Below are 26,015 nucleotides of genomic sequence, written 5' to 3'. Positions count from 1 at the left end.
AAGATGACGGTAATCAATACAAGGTCTCAAAGAGCCATCCTTCTTGGCCACAAAAAAGAACCCTGCTCCCAACGGTGATGACGACGGGCGAATATGACCTTTCTCCAAGGATTCCTTCATATAACTCCGCATAGCGGCGTGCTCTGGCACAGATAAATTAAACAGTCGGCCATTAGGAAACTTACTACCAGGAATCAAATTAATAGCACAATCGCAATCCCTATGAGGAGGTAAGGCACCGGATTTGGGCTCTTCAAATACATCCCGGTAATCTGACAAAAACTCAGGGACTTCAGAAGGAGTGGAAGGCGAAATTGACAGCAATGGAACATCACCATGTACCCCCTGACAACCCCAGCCGGACACAGACATAGATTTCCAATCCAATACTGGATTATGGACCTGTAGCCATGGCAACCCCAAAACGACCACATCATGCAGATTATGCAACACCAAAAAGCGAATATCCTCCTGATGTGCAGGAGCCATGCACATGGTCAATTGAGTCCAGTACTGAGGCTTATTCTTGGCCAAAGGCGTAGCATCAATTCCTCTCAATGGAATAGGATACTGCAAGGGCTCCAAGAAAAAAACCACAACGCCTGGCAAACTCCAAGTCCATCAAATTCAGGGCAGCGCCTGAATCCACAAATGCCATAACAGAATAGGACGACAGAGAGCAAATCAGAGTAACGGACAAAAGAAATTTCGACTGTACCGTACCAATGGTGGCAGACCTAGCGAACCGCTTAGTACGCTTAGGACAATCGGAGATAGCATGAGTGGAGTCACCACAGTAAAAACACAGCCCATTCTGATGTCTGTGTTCTTGCCGTTCAGCTCTCGTCAAAGTCCTATCACATTGCATAGGCTCAGGCCTATGCTCAGAGAATACCGCCAAATGGTGCACAGCTTTGCGCTCACACAAGCGCCGATCGATCTGAATGGCCAAGGATATAGACTCATTCAGACCAGCAGGCGTGGGAAATCCCACCATGACATCCTTAAGGGCTTCAGAAAGACCCTTTCTGAACATTGTCGCCAGGGCACACTCATTCCACTGAGTAAGCACAGACCACTTTCTAAACTTCTGACAGTACACCTCCGCTTCATCCTGACCCTGACACAAAGCCAGCAAGATTTTCTCTGCCTGATCCACTGAATTTGGTTCATCATAAAGCAATCCAAGCGCCAGAAAAAACGCATTAACATCACGCAAGGATCTCCTGGGGCAAGGGAAAATGCCCAGTCTTGAGGGTCACCACGCAACAAAGAAATAATGATTTTTACTTGTTGAACGGGGTCACCAGAGGAGCGGGGTTTCAAAGCTAGAAACACTTTACAATTATTTTTGAAATTCAGGAATTTAGATCTATCCCCAGAAAACAAATCAGGAATTGGAATTCTAGGCTCTAACATCGGATTCTGAACCACAAAATCTTGAATGTTTTGTACCCTTGCCGTGAGATGATCCACACAAGAGGACAGACCCTGAATGTCCATATCTACACCTGTGTCCAGAACCACCCAGAGGTTAAGGGGAAAAGAAAGACAAAAAACACTGCAGAGAAAAAAAATGGTTTCAGAACTTCTCTTATCCCTCTATTGAGATGCATTAATACTTTGGGCCAGATGTACTGTTATGGCCCTGGTGGTTAGGAGCACCCGGAACGACCTGATGGTTAAACTCACACAGGACAAGCTCTGGGAAGTGGGAACTCTGCTGACCGCAAGCCCTAATCCTATCACACAACTAGAAATAGCCATGGAGTGTACCTAACACGACCTAGATGCCTCTTCACAGCCTAAGAGCTAACTAGCCCTAAAGATAGAAAATAAAGCCTACCTTGCCTCAGAGAAATTCCCCAAAGGAAAAGGCAGTCCCCCACATATATTGACTGTGAGTTAAGATGAAGTCACAAACACAGAAATGAAACAGGTTTCAGCAAAGGGAGGCCAGACTTACTAAACAGACTGAGGATAGGAAAGGTATCTTTGCGGTCAGCACAAAAAACTACAAAGACCACGCAGAGTTTGCAAAAAGACCTCCGCACCGACTCACGGTGTGGAGGTGCCACTCTGCATCCCAGACCTTCCAGCTAGCAAGACAAAATCATGATAGCCAACTGGACAAGGAAACAATGAACAAATAAATAACTAGCAGGGCCTTAGCTTCTGCTGGAGTAGACAGGTCACCAGAAAGATCCAGGAGCAAACTGAACCAGTACAAGAACATTGACAGCTGGCATGGAGTAACGATCTGAGTGGAGTTAAATAGAACAGCCAGCCAACGAATAAACTACGTCACCTGTGGAAGTAACCTCAGAAGCAGCAGCTCCACTGACAGCCACCAGAGGGAGTCCATGGACAGAACTCGCCGAAGTACCATTCATGACCACAGGAGGGAGTTCGAAAACGGAATTCACAACAGGTATGACTATCTTGATTAAAGGGATAATCATTCCAAGTTTGAAAATTGCAATTTTTTTTACAAATTTCTGATATCGACCTAAATTTTCCATCATCATAAACTATAATGTGCCACAAAAAAAATCTCAAAATCACTGGGATTTGTTGAAGCATTCCAGAGTTATTAACACACAAAATGTCATTGGTAAGATCAAATTTGGCCCAGTCACAAAGGGGATATAGGTCCCTTTATGTTTTTGCTGCCTCCATTCTGAATTTAAAACTGTGTGTCCAGACTTTTGACCTGAAGTCAATGCTTAGAAATTCACACAGACATTCATCCATCTGGTTCTCACAGAAATTTTTGCTTTTCTTTAAGTAGCCCTCCTACTCTGCACTCATTAGCTATATTAATTGCACTCGTTTCAATTCGTTACTCAAACTTTCAATTGTTTGAACTCATTACCTGTATAAAAGACACCTGTACACACACTCAATTACACTACAACCTCTCCACATGGCCAAGATCAAAGAGCTGTCTAAGGACACAAGGGACAAAATTGTAGACCTACACAAGACTGAGATGGGCTATAGAACAACAGGTAAGCAGCCTGGTGAGAAGGCAGCAACTGTTGGCACAATTATTAGACAATGAAAGAAACTCAAGATGACTGTCTATGGTTCCATGCAAGATCTCCCCTTGTGGCTTAAGGATGATTCTGAGAAAGGTCAGGAATCAGCCGAGAACTACAAAGGAAGACTTGGTCAATGACCTGAAGAGAACTAGGATCACAGTCTTAAACATTACTGTTAGTAACACACTATGTTGTCATGGATTAAAATCCTGCAGGGCACCAAGTTTTCCCTGCTCACGCCAGCACATGTCCAGGCCTGTTTGAAGTTAGCCAATGACCATCTGGAAGATGAGGCATAACAGAAGTTTATGTGTACAGTTGACACCAAAATAGAACATTTTGTTATCGACTCAACTTGACATATTTGGAGGAAGAAGAAGGATGAGTAGAACCCCAAGAACATGGTTCCAACCATGAAGCATGGTGGGGAAACATCATACTTTGGGGGTGCTTTTCTGCAAAGGGGATAGGACAACCACACCTTATTGAAGGGAGGATGGATGGGGTCATGTATTGCGATATTTTGGCCAACAGCCTCCTTCCCTCAGTAAGAGCATTAAGGAAAGGCCATGACTGGGTCTCCCGAAACACACTGCCAGGGCAACTAAGGATTGGCTCCGTAAGAAGCATTTCAAGGTCCTGGACTGGCATAGCCAGTCTCCAGACCTGAACTCAATAGAAAATCTTTAGAGGGAGCTGAAATTCAATGGTGCCCAGTGACAGCCTCCTAATCTGTAACATCTGGAGAAGACCTGTATGGACGAGTGGGGCAAAATCCATGCTGCAGTATGTGAAAACTTGGTCAAGAACTGGAGGAAACCTCTGACCTCTGTAATCACAAACAAATGTTTCTGTAACAAATAATAATTTCTGTTTTTCTATTGTATCAAATACTTATTTCTTGCAATAAAATGCAAATTAATTATATAAAAATCATACAATGTGATTCACTGGATTTTTTAAGATTCTGTCTATCACAGTTGAAGTGTACCTATGATAAAATTTAAAGACCTTTGAAATGTATGTTCAGTAAATGCACTTAATACTTGGTTAGGGCTCCTTTTGCATTAATTACTGCATCAATTTGGCATGGCATGGAGGCAATCAGTCTGTGGCACTGTTGAGATGTTATGGAAGCCCAGGTTGCTTTGATAGCAGCCTTCAGCTTGTCTGCATGGTTGGTTCTGGTGTCTCTCATCTTCCTCTTGACAATATCCCATAGATTCTCTATGGGGTTAAAGTCAGATGAGTTTGCTGGCCAATCAAGCACTGTGATACTGTTGTTTTTAAACCAGGTATTGGTACTTTTGGCAGTGTGGACAAGTGCCAAGTCCTGCTGGAGAATTAAATTTCAATCTCAAAAAAGCTTGTCCATAGAGAAAAGCATAAAGCACTCTAAAATTTCCTGGTAGACAGCTACGCTGACTTTGGTGTTGATCAAACACAGTGTACCTATACCAGCAGATGACATAGCTCCCCAGACCATCACTGATTGTGGAAACTTCACACTAGACCTCAAGCAGCATGGATTGTGTAGCTCTCCACTCTTCCTCCAGACTCCAAGACCTTGATTTCCAAGATCTAGTGTGAAATATCTACAATCAATAATGGTTTCAGGAGCCATGTCATCTGCTGGTGTGCTGGTGTAGGTCCACTGTGTTTTATCAAGACCAAAGTCAGTGCAGCCATCTACCAGGAAATTTTAGAGTACTTCATGATTCCCTCTGCCGACAAGCTTTCACTCTCCAGCAGGACTTGGCACCTGTACACACTGTCAAAAGCACCAATACCTGGTTTAAAAACAGCAGTATCACTGTGCTTGATTGGCCCTGAAAAGTTACCTGACCTTAACCTCATAGAGAATCTATGGGGTATTGTAAAGAGGAAGATGAAAGACACCAGACCCAACAATGCAGATGAGTTGAAGGCTGCTATCAAAGCAACCTGGGCTTCCATAACACCTCAGAAGGGCCACAACCTGATCGCCTCCATGTCATGCCGCATTGATGCAGTAATTGATACAAAAGGAGCCCCGAGCAAGTATTGAGAGCATTTACTGAACATACATTTCAGTAGGCCGACATTTTGGATGTTAAAATAATTTTTTTAAGCTGTGTTATAAAGTATTCTAATTTACTGAGATAATGACTTTTGGGTTTTCATTGGCTGTAAGCCATAATCATCAACATTAACAGAAATAAACATTTGAAATACATCACTCTATTTATAATGACTCTATCTAATATATGAGTTTCACCTTTTGAAGAACTGAAGTAAATTAACTTTTTGATGATACTCTAATTTTGTGAGATGCACCGGTATATGTATATATCTATATATATAATTGTCTAAGGGTTTTTCCGTCTGTCTGTCTGTCTGTCTTTCTGTCTGTCTGTCTGTCTGTCCTGGAAATCCCGGCTCTCTGATTGGTCGAGGCCTGGCGGCCTCGACCAATCAGCAACGGGCACAGCGACGATGATGTCATAAAGGACGTAGACATCTCACAACGGGCACAGTGTGCCGCGAATTCTGGAATCATCATTGTCCATATACTACGGGGACATGCATATTCTAGAATACCCGATGCGTTAGAATCGGGCCACAATCTAGTATATATATATATATCTATATATATAATTGTCTAAGGGTTTTTCCGTCTGTCTGTCTTTCTGTCTGTCTTTCTGTCTGTCTGTCTGTCTGTCCTGGAAATCCCGCATCTCTGATTGGTCGAGGCCGCAAGGCCTCGACCAATCAGAGACCGGCACAGCATCGACGTAGAAATCCCGCGTCTCTGATTGGTCGAGGCCGCCAGGCCTCGACCAATCAGCAACGGGCACAGCGACGATGATGTCATAAAGGACGTAGACATCCTGTGTCTCTGATTGGTCGAGGCCACCAGGCCTGGCGGCCTCGACCAATCAGCAACGGGCACAGCGACGATGCTGATTGGTCGAGGCCTGGCGGCAACGGGCACAGCGACGATGATGTCATAAAGGACGTAGACATCTCACGTTTCTGATTCAGTGACGGGCACAGTATCGACGTAGATGTCATAATGGTTGCCATGGCGATGATGATGTCATAAAGGTTGCCTCGACCAATCAGCGACGGGCACAGTCTGCCGCGAATTCTGGAATCATTGTCCATATACTACAGGGACATGCATATTCTAGAATACCCGATGCGTTAGAATCGGGCCACAATCTAGTATATATATATACATATATACAGTGGGGCAAAAAAGTATTTAGTCAGTCAGCAGTAGTGCAAGTTCCACCACTTAAAAAGATGAGAGGCGTCTGTAATTTACATCATAGGTAGACCTCAACTCTGGGAGACAAACTGAGAAAAAAAAATCCAGAAAATCACATTGTCTGTTTTTTTAACTTTTTTTTGCATATTATGGTGGAAAATAAGTATTTGGCCAGAAACAAACAATCAAGATTTCTGGCTCTCACAGACCTGTAACTTCTTCTTTAAGAGTCTCCTCTTTCCTCCACTCATTACCTGTAGTAATGGCACCTGTTTAAACTTGTTATCAGTATAAAAAGACACCTGTGCACACCCTCAAACAGTCTGACTCCAAACTCCACTATGGTGAAGACCAAAGAGCTGTCAAAGGACACCAGAAACAAAATTGTACCCCTCCACCAGGCTGGGAAGACTGAATCTGCAATAGCCAACCAGCTTGGAGTGAAGAAATCAACAGTGGGAGCAATAATTAGAAAATGGAAGACATACAAGACCACTGATAATCTCCCTCGATCTGGGGCTCCACGCAAAATCCCACCCCGTGGAGTCAGAATGATCACAAGAACGGTGAGCAAAAATCCCAGAACCACGCGGGGGGACCTAGTGAATGAACTGCAAAGAGCTGGGACCAATGTAACAAGGCCTACCATAAGTAACACACTATGCCACCATGGACTCAGATCCTGCAGTGCCAGACGTGTCCCACTGCTTAAGCCAGTACATGTCCGGGCCCGTCTGAAGTTTGCGAGAGAGCATTTGGATGATCCAGAGGAGTTTTGGGAGAATGTCCTATGGTCTGATGAAACCAAACTGGAACTGTTTGGTAGAAACACAACTTGTCGTGTTTGGAGGAAAAAGAATACTGAGTTGCATCCATCAAACACCGTACCTACTGTAAAGCATGGTGGTGGAAACATCATGCTTTGGGGCTGTTTCTCTGCAAAGGGGCCAGGACGACTGATCCGGGTACATGAAAGAATGAATGGGGCCATGTATCGTGAGATTTTGAGTGCAAACCTCCTTCCATCAGCAAGGGCATTGAAGATGAAACGTGGCTGGGTCTTTCAACATGACAATGATCCAAAGCACACCGCCAGGGCAACGAAGGAGTGGCTTCGTAAGAAGCATTTCAAGGTCCTGGAGTGGCCTAGCCAGTCTCCAGATCTCAACCCTATAGAAAACCTTTGGAGGGAGTTGAAAGTCCGTGTTGCCAAGCGAAAAGCCAAAAACATCACTGCTCTAGAGGAGATCTGCATGGAGGAATGGGCCAACATACCAACAACAGTGTGTGGCAACCTTGTGAAGACTTACAGAAAACGTTTGACCTCTGTCATTGCCAACAAAGGATATATTACAAAGTATTGAGATGAAATTTTGTTTCTGACCAAATACTTATTTTCCACCATAATATGCAAATAAAATGTTAAAAAAACAGACAATGTGATTTTCTGGATTTTTTTTTCTCAGTTTGTCTCCCATAGTTGAGGTCTACCTATGATGTAAATTACAGACGCCTCTCATCTTTTTAAGTGGTGGAACTTGCACTATTGCTGACTGACTAAATACTTTTTTGCCCCACTGTATATATATACTAGATTGTGGCCCGATTGGTATACATATATATATACTAGATTGTGGCCCGATTCTAACGAATCGGGTATTCTAGAATATGCATATCCCCATAGTATATGAACAATGATGATTCCAGAATTCGCGGCAGACTGTGCCCGTCGCTGATTGGTCGAGGCAACCTTTATGACATCATCGTCGCCATGGCAACCATTATGACATCATCATCGCTGTGCCCGTTGCTGATTGGTCGAGGCCTGGCGGCCTCGACCAATCAGAGACGCGGGATATCTACGTCCTTTATGACATCATCGTCGCTGTACTCGTTGCTGATTGGTTGAGGCCTGGCGGCCTCGACCAATCAGAGATGCGGGATTTCCAGGACAGACAGACAGACAGAAAGACAGACAGACAGACAGAAAGACAGACAGACAGACGGAAAAACCCTTAGACAATTATATCTATATATATAATTGTCTAAGGGTTTTTCCGTCTGTCTGTCTATCTGTCTGTCTGTCCTGGAAATCCCGGCTCTTTGATTGGTCAATGCCGCCAGGCCTCGACCAATCAGAGACCGGCACGGCATCGACGTAGAAATCCCGCGTCTCTGATTGGTCGAGGCCGCCAGACATGCATATTCTAGAATACCCGATGCGTTAGAATCGGGCCACAATCTTGCATATAATATATATATATATATATACATATATATATATATATATATATATATATACTAGATGGCAGCCCGATTCTAAAGAATCGGGAGTCTAGAATCCATATATACTTTATTTATTCAAATGTAAGAATAATACAATTAATAAATAATAGTAAGAAAGAACAAAAATAATAGGCAGTATATGGAGAAAACACTAAACAAAAGTTCAAAATTGGTGTGAAAATGTCACTGAACCACTTCACAACTAAATATATATAGTTTTGGTAAATGGTATTATCATTTTTTTGAGGAAATTCGGCAGGAGCTTGAAGAGCAACGTCACTGGGCCCGCCTCCACGCAGTAGAAACTTGCTGTGAGGTAAAAATTCAAAAATCACACCAAAATGGCGGGCGGAGTGTGTCACAGTACGGCACGTTTCTGATTGGTCGCTCGCAGCAGGCGGCAACCAATCAGACACTGGACACTGTTGACGTCACTTATCTCCGGACATTAGCTCCGGACAGGAAGTTGGCACAAATTGCAGGAAGTAGTATTCTAGGCAATTATATATTAGATAGATATATATATATATATATATATATATATATATATATATATATATATATTGTGCTGTGTGTATTTAATTTTTTTTAAGTTACACAAGAAGGTTTCTTTGTTTTGCAATGGAGTCATAACCTATTATTTTCTAGGCTGACAAATTCACTTAAAGTACTTTTTTATTATAGCTATAGTGCCTTAAATTACACTCTACAAATTTTATAGTTTTGTTCTGACATACAAAACACTTGATATTGTCATCTTGTCAAATGTAGATATGTAGGCAATATGAATATCATCTACATATAAATGCACAGGAATATTCAAATGTTAACCCCTTAATCCCATATGACGTACTATCCCGTCAAGGTGACCTGGGACTTAATTCCCAGTGACGGGATAGTACGTCATATGCGATCGGCCGCGCTCACGGGGGGAGCGCGGCCGATCGCGGCCGGGTGTCAGCTGCCTATCAAAGATGATCGCGGTGTGCCAGCAGTGCAGGGAAGCATCGCGCAGGGAGGGGGCTCCCTGCGTGCTTCCCTGAGACGATCGGTACACGGTGATGTACTTACCGTGTACCGAGCGTCTTCTCCCTGCAGTCCCCGGATCCAAAATGGCCACGGGGCTGCATCCGGGTCCTGCAGGGAGCACTTCCGGGTCAGGATCAGGCTGCAGCTGCAGCTCTAATCCTGCCCGGCTGTATGTAAGATCACCGATCTGACAGAGTGCTGTGCACACTGTCAGATCGGTAATCTGTGATGTCCCCCCCCCGGGAAAAAGTGAAAAAGTAAAAAAAAATTTTTCCACACGTGTAAAAAAAAAATAAAAAAATTCCTAAATAAAGAAGAAAAAAAAAATATTATTCCCATAAATACATTTCTTTATCTAAAAAAAAAAACAAAAAAACAATAAAAGTACACATATTTAGTATTGCCGCGTCCGTAACGACCCAACCTATAAAACTGGCCCACTAGTTAACCCCTTCAGTGAACACCGTAAGAAAAAAAAAAAAAATGAGCCAAAAAACAATGCTTTATTATCATAACGCTGAACAAAAAGTGGAATAACACGCGATCAAAAAGACGGATATAAATAACCATGGTACCTATGAAAACGTCATCTTGTCCCGCAAAAAACGAGCCGCCATATAGCATCATAACAAAAAAAAATAAAAAAGTTATAGTCCTCAGAATAAAGCGATGGCAAAATAATTATTTTTTCTATAAAATAGCTTTCATCGTATAAAAGCGCCAAAACATAAAAAAATTATATAAATGAGGTGTCGCTGTAATTGTACTGACCCGAAGAATAAAACTGCTTCATCAATTTTACCAAACGCGGAACGGTATAAACGCCTCCCCCAAAAGAAATTCATGAATAGCTGGTTTTTGGTCATTCTGCCTCACAAAAAATCGGAATAAAAAGTGATGAAAAACTGTCACGTGTCCGAAAATGTTACCAATAAAAACGTCAACTCGTCCCGCAAAAAACAAGACCTCACATGACTCTGTGGACCAAAATATGGAAAAATTATAGGTCTCAAAATGTGGAGACGCAAAAACTTTTTTGCTATAAAAAGCGTCTTTTAGTGTGTGACACCTGCCAGTCATAAAAATCCGATATAAAAAACGCTATAAAAGTAAATCAAACCCCCCTTCATCACCCCCTTAGTTAGGCTAGGTTCACATTGCGTTAATGGGTTAACGCTAACGGACAGCGTTGCACGGTGAAAATGTCACAATTAACGCCGTGCAACGGGTCCGTTAGCACACCCATTGACAGCAATGTGATTTTCGGGTGTAGCGCATCGCTAGAGCGTGCCATTTTCGGCTCGCACTAGCAAGGTGCCGTTCTTTTGTGGCGCGCCTCGGACGCTGCTTGCAGCGTCCGCGGCGCGCCAGAGGTCCGATCCCCGATCTTCCAGAGCGGGGACGTTAAAGCGACCACTAAACGCGACACCTAAAAAGACATTGCGTTAGCGCAATTCGCTAGCGCTAAACGGATTTCCCTAACGCAATATGAACCTAGCCTTAGGGAAAAATAATAAAATTTAAAAAAATGTATTTATTTCCATTTTCCCATTAGGGTTAGGGCTAGGGTTAGGGTTAGGGCTAGGGTTAGGGCTAGGGTTAGGGTTTGGATTACATTTACGGTTGGGATTAGGGTTGGGATTAGAATTAGGGGTGTGTCAGGGTTAGGTGTGTGGTTAGGGTTACAGTTGGGATTAGGGTTAGGGGTGCGTTTGGATTAGGGTTTCAGTTATAATTGGGGGTTTCCACTGTTTAGGCACATCAGGGGCTCTCCAAACGCGACATGGCGTCCGTTCTCAATTCCAGCCAATTCTGCATTGAAAAAGTAAAACAGTGCTCCTTCACTTCCGAGCTCTCCCGTGCGCCCAAACAGGGGTTTACCCCAACATATGGGGTATCAGCGTACTCGAGACTAATTGGATAACAACTTTTTGGGTCCAAGTTCTCTTGTTATCCTTGGGAAAATAAAAATTTGGGGGGCTAAAAATCATTATTGTGGGAAAAAAAAGGATTTTTTATTTTCATGGCTCTGCGTTGTAAACTGTAGTGAAACACTTGGGGGTTCAAAGTTTTCACAACACATCTAGATAAGTTCCTTGGGAGGTCTAGTTTCCAATATGAGGTCACTTGTGGGGGGTTTGTACTGTTTGGGTACATCAGGGGCTCTGCAAATGCAACGTGACTCCTGCAGACCAATCCATCTAAGTCTGCATTCCAAATGGCGCTCCTTCCCTTCCGAGCTCTGCCATGCGCCCAAACAGTGGTTCCCCCCCACATATTGGATATCAGCATACTCAGGACAAATTGGACAACAACTTTTGGGGTCCAATTTATTCTGTTACCCTTGTGAAAATACAAAACTGGGGGCTAAAAAATAATTTTTGCGAAAAAAAAAAAAAATATTTTCACGGCTCTGCGTTATAAACTGTAGTGAAACACTTGGGGGTTCAAAGCTCTCAAAACACATCTAGATAAGTTCCTTAGGGGGTCTAGTTTCCAAAATGGCGTCACTTGTGGGGGGTTTTAATGTTTAGGCACATCAGGGGCTCTCCAAACCAACGTGGCGTCCCATCTTAATTCCAGTCAATTTTGCATTGAAAAGTCAAATGGCGCTCCTTCCCTTCCGAGCTCTGCTATGCGCCCAAAAAGTGGTTTACCCCCACATATGGGGTATCGTCGCACTCAGGAGAAATTGCACAACAACTTTTGTGGTCTAATTTCTTCTCTTACCCTTGGGAAAATAAAAAATTGGGGGCGAAAAGATCATTTTTGTGAAAAAATAAGATTTTTTTTATTTTTACGGCTCTGCATTATAAACTTCTGTGAAGCACTTGTTGGGTCAAAGTGCTCACCACACATCTAGATAAGTTCCGTAAGGGGTCTACTTTCCAAAATGGTGTCACTTATGAGGGGTTCCAATGTTTAGGCACATCAGGGGCTCTCCAAACGCAACATGGCGTCCCATCTCAATTCCAGTCAATTTTGCATTGAAAAGTCAAATGGCGCTCCTTTCCTTCCGAGCTCTGCCATGCGCCCAAACAGTGGTTTACACCCATATATGGGGTATCAGCGTACTCAGGACAAATTGGACAACAATTTTTGAGGTCCAATTTCTTCTCTTACTCTTGGGAAAATAAAAAATTGGGGTGAAAATATCATTTTTGTGAAAAAATATGATTTTTTATTTTTACGGCTCTGCATTATAAACTTCTGTGAAGCAATTGGTGGGTACAAGTGGTCACCACACATCTAGATAAGTTCCTTAGGGTGTCTACTTTCCAAAATGGTGTCACTTGTGGGGGGTTTCAATGTTTAGGCACATCAGTGTCTCTCCAAACGCAGCATGGCGTCCCATCTCAATTCCTGTCAATTTTGCATTGAAAAGTCAAATGGCGCTCCTTTCCTTCCGAGCTCTGCCATGCGCCCAAACAGTGGTTTACCCCCACATATGGAGTATCAGCGTACTCAGGACAGATTGTACAACAACGTTTGGCATCCATTTTATCCTATTACCCTTGGTAAAATAAAACAAATTGGAGCTGAATTAAAATTTGTGTGAAAAAAAAGTTAAATATTCATTTTTATTTAAACATTCCAAAAATTCCTGTGAAACCCCTGAAGGGTTAATAAACTTCTTGAATGTGGTTTTGAGCACCTTGAGGGGTGCAGTTTTTAGAATGGTGTCACACTTGGGTATTTTCTAACATATAGACCCCTCAAAATGACTTCAAATGAGATGTGGTCCCTAAAAAAAAATGGTGTTGTAAAAATGAGAAATTGCTGGTCAACTTTTAACCCTTATAACTCCCTAATAAAAAAAAATTTTGGTTCCAAAATTGTGCTGATGTAAAGTAGACATGTGGGAAATGTTACTTATTAAGTATTTTGCGTGACATATCTCTGTGATTTAAGGGCATAAAAATTTAAAGTTGGAAAATTGCGAAATTTTCTAAATTTTTGCCAAATTTCCGTTTTTTTCACAAATAAACGCAAGTTATATCAAATAAATTTTACCACTACCATGAAGTACAATATGTCACGAGAAAATAATGTCAGAATCACTGGGATCCGTTAAAGTGTTCCAGAGTTATAACCTCATAAAAGGACAGTGGTCAGAATTGTAAAAATTGGCCCGGTCATTAACGTGCAAACCACCCTCGAGGCTTAAGGGGTTAATATTTTTTCTACGAGGCCCCCCTTCTTAAGTGCCTCATAAAAGTACCTGCTTATTGTCCTTTTGGGTAAATATGGACGTTAGTTTCTAAATTATAATTTTAATCACTAATAGATTTTTCTAAAGTATCTCCATTGTAGCATCAATTTGTATGTGAGGAAAACATTTAATGTGTTTATACATATTTAGATATTTTATTGTAGCTACTGTGCATGTTATTTGTTTTGCAAGCAAATAGTGCAGTCTATGATTCCTTCAGAGTAGCTAATTTTCCTTCCTATTTATTAAAGTTATTGTGCCTTGAATGACACTTTTATAGATTTAGCATTTTAGTTCTAACAAAGAAAAGACATCACATTGTCGTCTTTGAAATATTTATGTGAATCCTTGATAATATATTTATTACCAGCACAGCATATTGTATCATTACGTATTCAGCCTTAAAGAAAAGAGCAAATTTAATGTATCCAGAAAAAATTTTCAGCATACCATAGCACTGATGAACACAGAATTTCAAAAAGAAACTCAATGATAGACTGAGTTACTTAAAATGCATTTAAGACAAAAAAAATCTTAATTAACTCTAAACTCTTGCTAAGTTAATTTTAAAAGAAATTATAGGGCAGATGTAAAGATACTTGTATATTATATGAGGGAAAATGTAGTGCGGAGATGCAATAAAATGTACAGAATTGCCATTTTGATCACATCAGGCTCTCGGCTGCTTTTGTAGATCAAAAGTCAGTGAAAACTTGTAATAGGTTACAATACAGGTTAATAATCTAATTTCCCGAACACATACAGTCATGGTTGTCACCCTTGAAACTTTTGAAAAGTGTGCAGACACTTTCGGTCATGACTGTATATTTAGAATATGTCCAATTTCATATGAAGCTGAGTCTCATAAATTTATGTGAAAGAGGAAATGTACCCCCATGTCTCATTTACCTAATTGACTAAACTAATCCCCTGAAATTGAGTTGTTATTCCATAGATTTTGTTGGGTGGATTGAAGATAAGCTGTCCATATTTATACATGCATTACCAGGGATAGGAGAATAAGCTTCTGTAAGATACCTCCAACCTTTGCAATTGTCATTTGTTTTTCCAATAATCTTTATTGGTTTTATAATTTTTTTTAAAGGGAAAGGGTAAAGGGTAAGGGAAAACAGGGTAGAGGGAAAAATGGAAATACCCCCATGTAATATGGGGAAAACGGATTAAGAAAACAGGTATACTGTACATACAGACATTTCCATAGGTTTACAATACAACTGTTGTTTCCTGAAATAGAAACTTAAATAGTACATGTATACAATTGCTTGTGATGCTAAATTAAATATTGCTCCTGAAACCAAAAGTCAGTAAACTTAAACAGTACATGTATACATTTAAAAATAACACCAAGATAAATGTTGCTCAATGTCAGCATCTGAAAATAAAAATCAGAATATATCATGTATGAGGACTTCCCAAGTTCGGGATCACCTTAAGGTGACCCTAAGACTGGTTGGAGGGCAATATCCGCTTCTTTTTAGTAAGACAACCATTGGAACAAAAGTCTCTTCCAGCAGGAGTAGGATGTACTGTACAGACCAAAAGTTTGGACACATCTTCTCACTTAGGCTATGTGCACACGATGCGGAATTGGTGCGAATCCGCAGCGGATTTTTCCGCTCAGAAACGCTGCAGTTCCGCACTGTGATTTACAGTACAATGTAAATCAATAGGGGAAAAAAAGCTGTGCTAATGGTGCGGAAAAATCCGCACTGAATCCGCTGCGGATTGAAAAGAAGCGCATGTCACTTCTTTTGTGCGGAACTGCAGCGTTTCTGCACCCTTCCGTTATAGAAATCCGCAGTGGTAAAAACCTCAGAAAATCCGCACAAAATCCGCATTAATTCCGCATCAAAACTGCACAAAATCCGCGGCAAATTCGCACCTGCAGTTTCTGCCAGGAGATGCGGATTTTATGCCGAAAATTCTGCACCCCAATCCGCGACGTGTGCACATAGCCTTAAAGATTTTTCTGTATTTTCATGACTATGAAAATTGTAAATTCACACTGAAGGCATCAAAACTATGAATTTACACATGTGGAATTATATACTTAACAAAAAAGTGTGAAACAACTGAAAATATGCCTTATATTCTAGGTTCTACAAAGTAGCCACCTTTTGCTTTGATGAATGCTTTGCACACTCTTGGCATTCTCTTGATGAGCTTCAAGAGGTAGTCACCAGGAATGTTAATTACCAACGGATTGGTACCTGAGATCTCGTGATCCTCCCTTGGGCCGAGTCTCCTCCTATGTCCGTGGCCGCGCCTCGTGGTCTTCTTCTCGGGAAGCGTTGCCGTTGGCCTAAAAAACGTGGTGGAACTGTAGCAGGGGTACCCAGGTCTTGTTCTGAGCCTGATGTCGAGTAGTCGAGGGAGGTGCGCTGAACTTGGCGAGATGCATTTCGACGACCGGAGAAGGGGCAAATTGTTTTTTCCCCCCAATCTCTCCTCCATAGAACGACAAGCCTTACAGGGCCTACAAAAGGATAGCAACCTCATTTTCAAACCTGCAGATAAAGGGGGCGCCCTTGTGATAATGAATAGATCCGACTATCTTCTGGAAATCCAACGCCAGCTAGATAATTCTACAGTCTATGTTAGGTTACAACATGACCCCTTATCTGAGACCCGGCAGATCATCTCTGACACACTCGTGAAATACATTGGATTAGGGGTCTTAGACCCTAAAACACGGGATTTTCTTACTAAGGCACACCCCATCACTCCAGTGTTCTATACCATCCCTAAAATCCATAAAAACTTAGAGAAACCCCCAGGGAGGCCCATAGTCGCATCTACCGACTCTATTCTTTCCCCACTGGCCATTTATCTGGAAAAGATCCTTACCCCACTGATCAGGACATCCAGATCTTTCATCCTGGATACAGGATCCTTTCTCAATATCCTGAAGGACGTAAGTCCGATCCCCCCACATTCCATCCTAGTAACCATGGATGTGAAAGACTTATACACATCTATCCCTCACATAGAGGGTATTAACTCGGCCCATAAACTCCTGACCCAGTCTGGCTTTCTACCTGATCAGATTCATTTGTGTATTGACCTGCTAACCATCATTCTTACCCGTAATTATTTTTTGTTTCAGGATGACTTCTATTTACAAATCCGTGGCACTGCGATGGGCTCCAACGTAGCACCCCCGTATGCTAATTGCTACATGGCCGATTTTGAGGAGAGTCAGATATACCCTCATCCACTATTTCGTGACAATGTCATCGTCTGGAAACGATACATCGACGATGTCTTCTGCATATGGGGGGGCTCGTTGGAAGCCCTCGCGTGTCTTTTTGATTGGCTCAACACGGCGTGGCCAGGTATTTCTTTCACTATGTCTCACAGTACCACACAGATTAATTTCTTGGACACCATGGTCATTCTCCAACCTGATGGCTCCATTACCACTGACCTCTACACAAAAAGCACTGACCGTAACAGCTTGTTACACTTCACGAGTTTTCACCCTCCTGCCACCAAAAATTCAGTACCCAAATCCCAATTTCATCGTGTCTCTAAGATTGTGTCCGACACAGAACTTAGACCGGTCCGCCTCAAGGAGATGGCCTCTAAGTTTACTCAACGGGGCTATCCGCCATCTGTACTAGAAAAAGCTGCTGCCCCATCTACCCCTCGACCCAATAAAGCCTCTAATCGGATACCGTTTGTTCATTCTTATCACCCGTTTGCCTACATTTTACATAGGTCAATACGCCAGAATTGGCACCTGCTGTCTAAGGGATACCCCAACGTAACGGAATTCCAGAACCCCTTCCTCCCCTGTTTTAAACGCCCACCCAACCTAAAGGACTCTCTAGTTAGGGCAGACCTGGGATCAGGTATTTCTACTCCCCGCCAACGGTTCTTACAGAGTCCTCGTACCGGAACTTTCCCATGCCTCAACTGCTCTCAATGCCACAATGTGCTTAAAGGCTCCTGCTTTCACCACCCTCGCTCTGGAAAGTCATTCCGCATTCCAGATTACTTCACATGCGCCTCTTCATGGGTTATATATTTAATCAAATGTCCCTGTGGACTCCTGTATATAGGGGAAACTACGCAACCTATACGCGATCGTGTTTCCAAACATAAATCTACGGTCCGCTGTAAAAACCTGTTGCTACCCATCCCCCTCCATTTCCATAACCAGGGCCACAACGTCTCACAGTTAAAGTTCCAGGTCATAGAACACATCCCCCCCATCTGGTGGGGTGGTGATCGGGTTGCTCGTCTCAAGCGGAGGGAGGCGTTTTGGATTCATACATTAGAGACCCTCCACCCCTTGGGACTTAATAGGGACTATGATTTAGCTTCTTTTCTCTGAGATTGTATTGTCATATCGACTGGCATTGTGATATTGTGTAAATTTTCTAGAGGGTACTACGGACTTCATTTATTTTATTGTCTTCTACTTACCAATGTATCTTATGTATGTATATTATACCATTAGCTTACTCTCTCTTTCTTTTACCATTAGAGTCGTCTTTACTGAGATCTCTTTGCACCCTCCGTATGCCTCACTGGACCCAGCTGGTTATCCACATCTTGCTGATCGTGTCACTAAGCAGAATTATAGATCTTAGGAGCACCTATCACCATGGAGATCGTTCACCTACTATAGTATCTCCATGTAGGCACCTCAGCTCCACGTCACTTCATTCTCTACCTGCCTGGTGTCCTTACATTCATCCTCTCCCCTAGCGCTACTACCTGCTCCATCCCCTTTCCAGGTCTTTGTATCACTTCATCGCTATGACAACGCGACGTCACTTCCGGTAATAACACTACAGGATCCTCTCACATAGCCGTACACCGAGATATCCCTCGCGCTACGTCACTTCCGGTTGCCGCTCAGCCGCTGATTGGTCTACGGGCACTGCTGGTCCCGCCTCCTTCCTATGAGACGGCGCCTTCACTCACTCCTCGTTAGACGAACGGTGGACACCGCGTCTGTCAGCGCCCTCATCCTTACCAGTCTTCTCAGGTAACACCCAGTACTAGCGCTAGCCCTGCCCGGCCGTTGTTTGTTTTTTCGGTATGTTATCTTTATTTTACTATTCACCAGCGGTACCGCTCCTATCGGGCTCAAGTACAAGGTATGCTTTACCTTACATCACCTCATACCACTTTTTCTACCGATCCCTAGGGGTCTCTTACGGTACTTTTTTGCACCGACAGACGCTGCCTCTTAATACCTTATGACCCATCGGTCTCTCTTACTATTCTGTAGTACGGTATGTAACTCACTCTTCACTATCATATCTGGTTTATTCTATACTATTCGGCTAAAGTGGAACATGTTAAGCCTAGATACTCGGGGTTTTTTCTCCCCAGCGTATATTTCATGTATACATCTGACCGGACGGTTTATATTGATGCTGTTATCTCTCTCCAACATTTTGTGTATATACTTTATTTTGTATTAATTTTTATTTTGTAATTTTTGTATATTTTTTGGTCTTCACATGTAGTTACTGACGAAGGTCCGTAGACTGGACCGAAACGTTTTGTGTACCACTACAATAAAAGCTGCACTAATGCATCAGTTGAGTGCTAGGTTCTTTTTTACAGTTTATGAAGGTGTGGGAACCTAACCTTAGCACCATCCTTTCCAGTAGTGCACACGGTATATTTTGTGAGATATTCTTCCCCTACGTTGTGCACACTGACGGGTCATGTCCACATTCTCCTATAATGCTGAGGAGACCTCGAATATCCTGGCACGTTCCACTTTTAGTAGCGACTTTCTAAAAATCCCTCCTAGGGAAGCAAGGGGGAGAGATCTTGAACGGGAGCTCCGTCACCTTACCAACATTGAACTCCACTGTGCTACACTCTCTGAGTATCTCCGGGCACAACGGATCCCTAGGGGTCTACGGGTTCCACTATGTCCCACACTGTTCCGAGATTCTCCTGAATATTGCACTAAGTACGAACATATACTAAATAAGTGTTCCTTTGACATTATTACCCTGACAATTGAGCACCTGCAGAAGGCGATCTCTACAAGCTCCGAGACCATCAAATCCATTGAGGCTCAACTATCTTCATCAGGATCTCCCGAGGAACTTTCTACCCTCAAGGACCAAATATCCAAAAACATCGAGAAACATCGATGGGAGACGGAGGACAGAAAACGTAATAAATTCAATAGGGACACAGAGGACTACGAGCGCCAGCAGGTCTACAGATGGCAGGACAATTTCTCCGGTCGTCGAAATGCATCTCGCCAAGTTCAGCGCACCTCCCTCGACTACTCGACATCAGGCTCAGAACAAGACCTGGGTACCCATGCTGCAGTTCCACCACGTTTTTTAGGCCAACGGCAACGCTTCCCGAGAAGAAGACCACGAGGCGCGGCCACGGACATAGGAGGAGACTCGGCCCAAGGGAGGATCACGAGATCTCAGGTACCAATCCGTTGGTAATTAATATCTCTGATAGACTACTTGGTGTGGCGGAATACAAAGTCCTGCAAAAGGGTTTGTCATTTTGTCCATCATATCAATGTCATACATTTGATCTGGAGATGGATCTTCAGAGATTCTTTCGATCACTTAGACTGAAGGCTTTCTTTTCCACAACTCCCGAATCATCCCCCATCGAGCCCGCAACGGTTTCACCTGACGATCCTCTTTCGTCACGGAGTCTGGGTCTTTATACTAAAAGTCATTTCAGACCTCCACAAGGCTCACACGCCATGGAATCTTTCATAGGCTTCGTCAAAGAATCCTTTAAAACATTATGTGAGGATATTAGAAGGGGCAAATTGTTTTTTCCCCCCAATCTCTCCTCCATAGAACGACAAGCCTTACAGGGCCTACAAAAGGATAGCAACCTCATTTTCAAACCTGCAGATAAAGGGGGCGCCCTTGTGATAATGAATAGATCCGACTATCTTCTGGAAATCCAACGCCAGCTAGATAATTCTACAGTCTATGTTAGGTTACAACATGACCCCTTATCTGAGACCCGGCAGATCATCTCTGACACACTCGTGAAATACATTGGATTAGGGGTCTTAGACCCTAAAACACGGGATTTTCTTACTAAGGCACACCCCATCACTCCAGTGTTCTATACCATCCCTAAAATCCATAAAAACTTAGAGAAACCCCCAGGGAGGCCCATAGTCGCATCTACCGACTCTATTCTTTCCCCACTGGCCATTTATCTGGAAAAGATCTTTACCCCACTGATCAGGACATCCAGATCTTTCATCCTGGATACAGGATCCTTTCTCAATATCCTGAAGGACGTAAGTCCGATCCCCCCACATTCCATCCTAGTAACCATGGATGTGAAAGACTTATACACATCTATCCCTCACATAGAGGGTATTAACTCGGCCCATAAACTCCTGACCCAGTCTGGCTTTCTACCTGATCAGATTCATTTGTGTATTGACCTGCTAACCATCATTCTTACCCGTAATTATTTTTTGTTTCAGGATGACTTCTATTTACAAATCCGTGGCACTGCGATGGGCTCCAACGTAGCACCCCCGTATGCTAATTGCTACATGGCCGATTTTGAGGAGAGTCAGATATACCCTCATCCACTATTTCGTGACAATGTCATCGTCTGGAAACGGTACATCGACGATGTCTTCTGCATATGGGGGGCCTCGTTGGAAGCCCTCGCGTGTCTTTTTGATTGGCTCAACACGGCGTGGCCAGGTATTTCTTTCACTATGTCTCACAGTACCACACAGATTAATTTCTTGGACACCATGGTCATTCTCCAACCTGATGGCTCCATTACCACTGACCTCTACACAAAAAGCACTGACCGTAACAGCTTGTTACACTTCACGAGTTTTCACCCTCCTGCCACCAAAAATTCAGTACCCAAATCCCAATTTCATCGTGTCTCTAAGATTGTGTCCGACACAGAACTTAGACCGGTCCGCCTCAAGGAGATGGCCTCTAAGTTTACTCAACGGGGCTATCCGCCATCTGTACTAGAAAAAGCTGCTGCCCCATCTACCCCTCGACCCAATAAAGCCTCTAATCGGATACCGTTTGTTCATTCTTATCACCCGTTTGCCTACATTTTACATAGGTCAATACGCCAGAATTGGCACCTGCTGTCTAAGGGATACCCCAACGTAACGGAATTCCAGAACCCCTTCCTCCCCTGTTTTAAACGCCCACCCAACCTAAAGGACTCTCTAGTTAGGGCAGACCTGGGATCAGGTATTTCTACTCCCCGCCAACGGTTCTTAGAGAGTCCTCGTACCGGAACTTTCCCATGCCTCAACTGCTCTCAATGCCACAATGTGCTTAAAGGCTCCTGCTTTCACCACCCTCGCTCTGGAAAGTCATTCCGCATTCCAGATTACTTCACATGCGCCTCTTCATGGGTTATATATTTAATCAAATGTCCCTGTGGACTCCTGTATATAGGGGAAACTACGCAACCTATACGCGATCGTGTTTCCAAACATAAATCTACGGTCCGCTGTAAAAACCTGTTGCTACCCATCCCCCTCCATTTCCATAACCAGGGCCACAACGTCTCACAGTTAAAGTTCCAGGTCATAGAACACATCCCCCCCATCCGGCGGGGTGGTGATCGGGTTGCTCGTCTCAAGCGGAGGGAGGCGTTTTGGATTCATACATTAGAGACCCTCCACCCCTTGGGACTTAATAGGGACTATGATTTAGCTTCTTTTCTCTGAGATTGTATTGTCATATCGACTGGCATTGTGATATTGTGTAAATTTTCTAGAGGGTACTACGGACTTCATTTATTTTATTGTCTTCTACTTACCAATGTATCTTATGTATGTATATTATACCATTAGCTAACTCTCTCTTTCTTTTACCATTAGAGTCGTCTTTACTGAGATCTCTTTGCACCCTCCGTATGCCTCACTGGACCCAGCTGGTTATCCACATCTTGCTGATCGTGTCACTAAGCAGAATTATAGATCTTAGGAGCACCTATCACCATGGAGATCGTTCACCTACTATAGTATCTCCATGTAGGCACCTCAGCTCCACGTCACTTCATTCTCTACCTGCCTGGTGTCCTTACATTCATCCTCTCCCCTAGCGCTACTACCTGCTCCATCCCCTTTCCAGGTCTTTGTATCACTTCATCGCTATGACAACGCGACGTCACTTCCGGTAATAACACTACAGGATCCTCTCACATAGCCGTACACCGAGATATCCCTCGCGCTACGTCACTTCCGGTTGCCGCTCAGCCGCTGATTGGTCTACGGGCACTGCTGGTCCCGCCTCCTTCCTATGAGACGGCGCCTTCACTCACTCCTCGTTAGACGAACGGTGGACACCGCGTCTGTCAGCGCCCTCATCCTTACCAGTCTTCTCAGGTAACACCCAGTACTAGCGCTAGCCCTGCCCGGCCGTTGTTTGTTTTTTCGGTATGTAATCTTTATTTTACTATTCACTAGCGGTACCGCTCCTATCGGGCTCAAGTACAAGGTATGCTTTACCTTACATCCCCTCATACCACTTTTTCTACCGATCCCTAGGGGTCTCTTACGGTACTTTTTTGCACCGACAGACGCTGCCTCTTAATACCTTATGACCCATCGGTCTCTCTTACTATTCTGTAGTACGGTATGTAACTCACTCTTCACTATCATATCTGGTTTATTCTATACTATTCGGCTAAAGTGGAACATGTTAAGCCTAGATACTCGGGGTTTTTTCTCCCCAGCGTATATTTCATGTATACATCTGACCGGACGGTTTATATTGATGCTGTTATCTCTCTCCAACATTTTGTGTATATACTTTATTTTGTATTAATTTTTATTTTGTAATTTTTGTATATTTTTTGGTCTTCACATGTAGTTACTGACGAAGGTCCGTAGACTGGACCGAAACGTTTTGTGTACCACTACAATAAAAGCTGCACTAAAGCATCAGTTGAGTGCTAGGTTCTTTTTTACAGTTTATGAAGGTGTGGGAACCTAACCTTAGCACCATCCTTTCCAGTAGTGCACACGGTATATTTTGTGAGATATTTAGCCCAAACAAGTCTCTTCTGCCTCTTGCCTGTCCTTAGCAGTGGTTTACTAGCATTTTACCATGAAGGCCTGCCTCACAAAGTCTCCTCTTAACATTTGTTGTAGAGATGTGTCTGCTGCTCGAACTCTGTGTGGCATTGACCTGGTCTCTAATCTGAGCTGCTGTTAACCTGCGATTTCTGAGGCTGGTGACTCGGATAAACTTACCCTCAGAAGCAGAGGTGACTCTTGGTCTCCCTTTCCTGGGGCGGTCCTCTTGTGAGCCAGTTTCTTTGTAGCGCTTGATGGTTTTTGCCACTGCACTTGGGGACACTTTCAAAGTTTTCCCTATTTTTCGAACTGACTGACCTTCATTTCTTAAAGTACTTATGGCCACTCGTTTTTCTTTACTTAGCTGCTTTTTTCTTGCCATAATACAAATTCTAACAGTCTATTCAGTAGGACTATCAGCTGTGTATCCACCAGACTTCTGCTCAACACAACTAATGGTCCCAACCGCCTTTATAAGGCAAGAAATCCCACTTATTTAACCTGACAGGGCGCACCTGTGAAGTGAAAACCATTTCCGGTGACTACCTCTTGAAGCTCATCAAGAGAATGCCAAGAGTGTGCAAAACAGTCATCAAAGCAAAAGGTGGCTACTTTGAAGAACCTAGAATATAAGACATATTTTCTGTAGTTTTACACTTTTTTGTTAAGTATATAATTCCACATATGTTAGTTCATAGTTTTGATGCCTTCAGTGTGAATGTACAATTTTCATAGTCACGAAAATACAGAAAAATCTTTAAATGAGACGGTGTGTCCGAACTTTTGGTCTGTACTGTATATAGGATGTAGACAGAGAGGAGGTATCAGATGAAACTTCAGAAGATGTCAATCCTGTTTTTTCCAGAAAGTTAATTCCTTCATCCAGAGACAAAAGAGTGAACAGTTTTGAAGCATATTTCACTTGTAGATTAGGAGTCTTTGTCCATTGGTAGGGTATTCCGTCTTGAAAGTGTTTCGGAGTGGTTTGAAAGAATGATTTTTGTTTTAGCAGGGTATCTTTTAGACAAGTCCTTGAAAAAAGAAAGGTTGTTGTACGGAGATGGAAGGTATTTTGAGTCTCTTGTCAGCATAAGGAGATCGTTCTTGACCCCTGTAGGATAGAGGGACACAATGACGTCTCGAGAAATGTTTGTAGGGAGAGAGTGTGGCCTTTGGATTCTGAAAACGTTCTCGATCAGATTTTTTCCTTTGCTTTGGGGTAATAATTGAGAGATCATTGAAGAAATATAATTTTTTAACTGTGAAGGTTGGATCGACTTCGGTATTCCTCTGATTTTTATATTATCTTTCCTTTTGAAGTCTTCATAGTTAGCCAAGTAGTCTCTTAAAAAGATGATGTATTTTTGGATCCTCTCCAGGAAGTCCGAGAGTACAGGTGGATCATGAGCATGGATAGAAGGCAAGAACCGGAATTTTTTGTCTAGAGAGTCTGTTATTTTTGAGTCTTGAAGAGGTGCATCAAGGACTTTGGTAGAATTTAAGTTAGATGCTTTGATTATGAAATGTAATGTATCTTTGAAAAGCTTCCTTTTTTTTTTTTCAATGTTCTTTTTATTGAAAGGTATTCAAATAGACAGAAAAAAGAAAACATTTGTAATAACAGATAACAAGCATGTCATTTAACTCTTTGAACAATAAACGATGGAGGAGGAGCTTCTTTATACAGAGTAATCAGCTCAATTAAGAATGATAGTAGAACTAGAGTCAAGGTCTCCATCAATAATTATGTAGAATTATAACAATTCCTTGAAGTCTAATATAGTAGCAAAAGAGATTAAGAGATAGAGGGGAGAAAGAGAAGGTAGAAAGGGTTGAGAGTTTAGGGTAGAGGAGGGGGGGTGCATCGTAGGCCCTATTATTTGGTTCGATCAGTCTTCAATTGCTGCTAGCTTGGTGGACGATCTGAATGTGACCCAAGGGAGCCAGATTCCCTCAAATTTAGGTTGAGAATGGTTAACCAAGGCTACCAGTTCAGCCATGTGGTATAATTGGTCTATCTTCTTCAGCATTTGTTGGTACGTCGGAACGTTTGTGGTTTTCCAGAATGTAGGGATTAACAACTTGGCTGCAGCTAATATGTTTTGAGCTAGTATGGTG

This window comes from Ranitomeya imitator, chromosome 1 (assembly GCF_032444005.1).
Source record: "Ranitomeya imitator isolate aRanImi1 chromosome 1, aRanImi1.pri, whole genome shotgun sequence".
Taxonomy (NCBI): domain Eukaryota; kingdom Metazoa; phylum Chordata; class Amphibia; order Anura; family Dendrobatidae; genus Ranitomeya; species Ranitomeya imitator.
The sequence above is the reverse complement of the archived record's forward strand: the minus strand, read 5'-3'. Positions refer to the sequence as shown.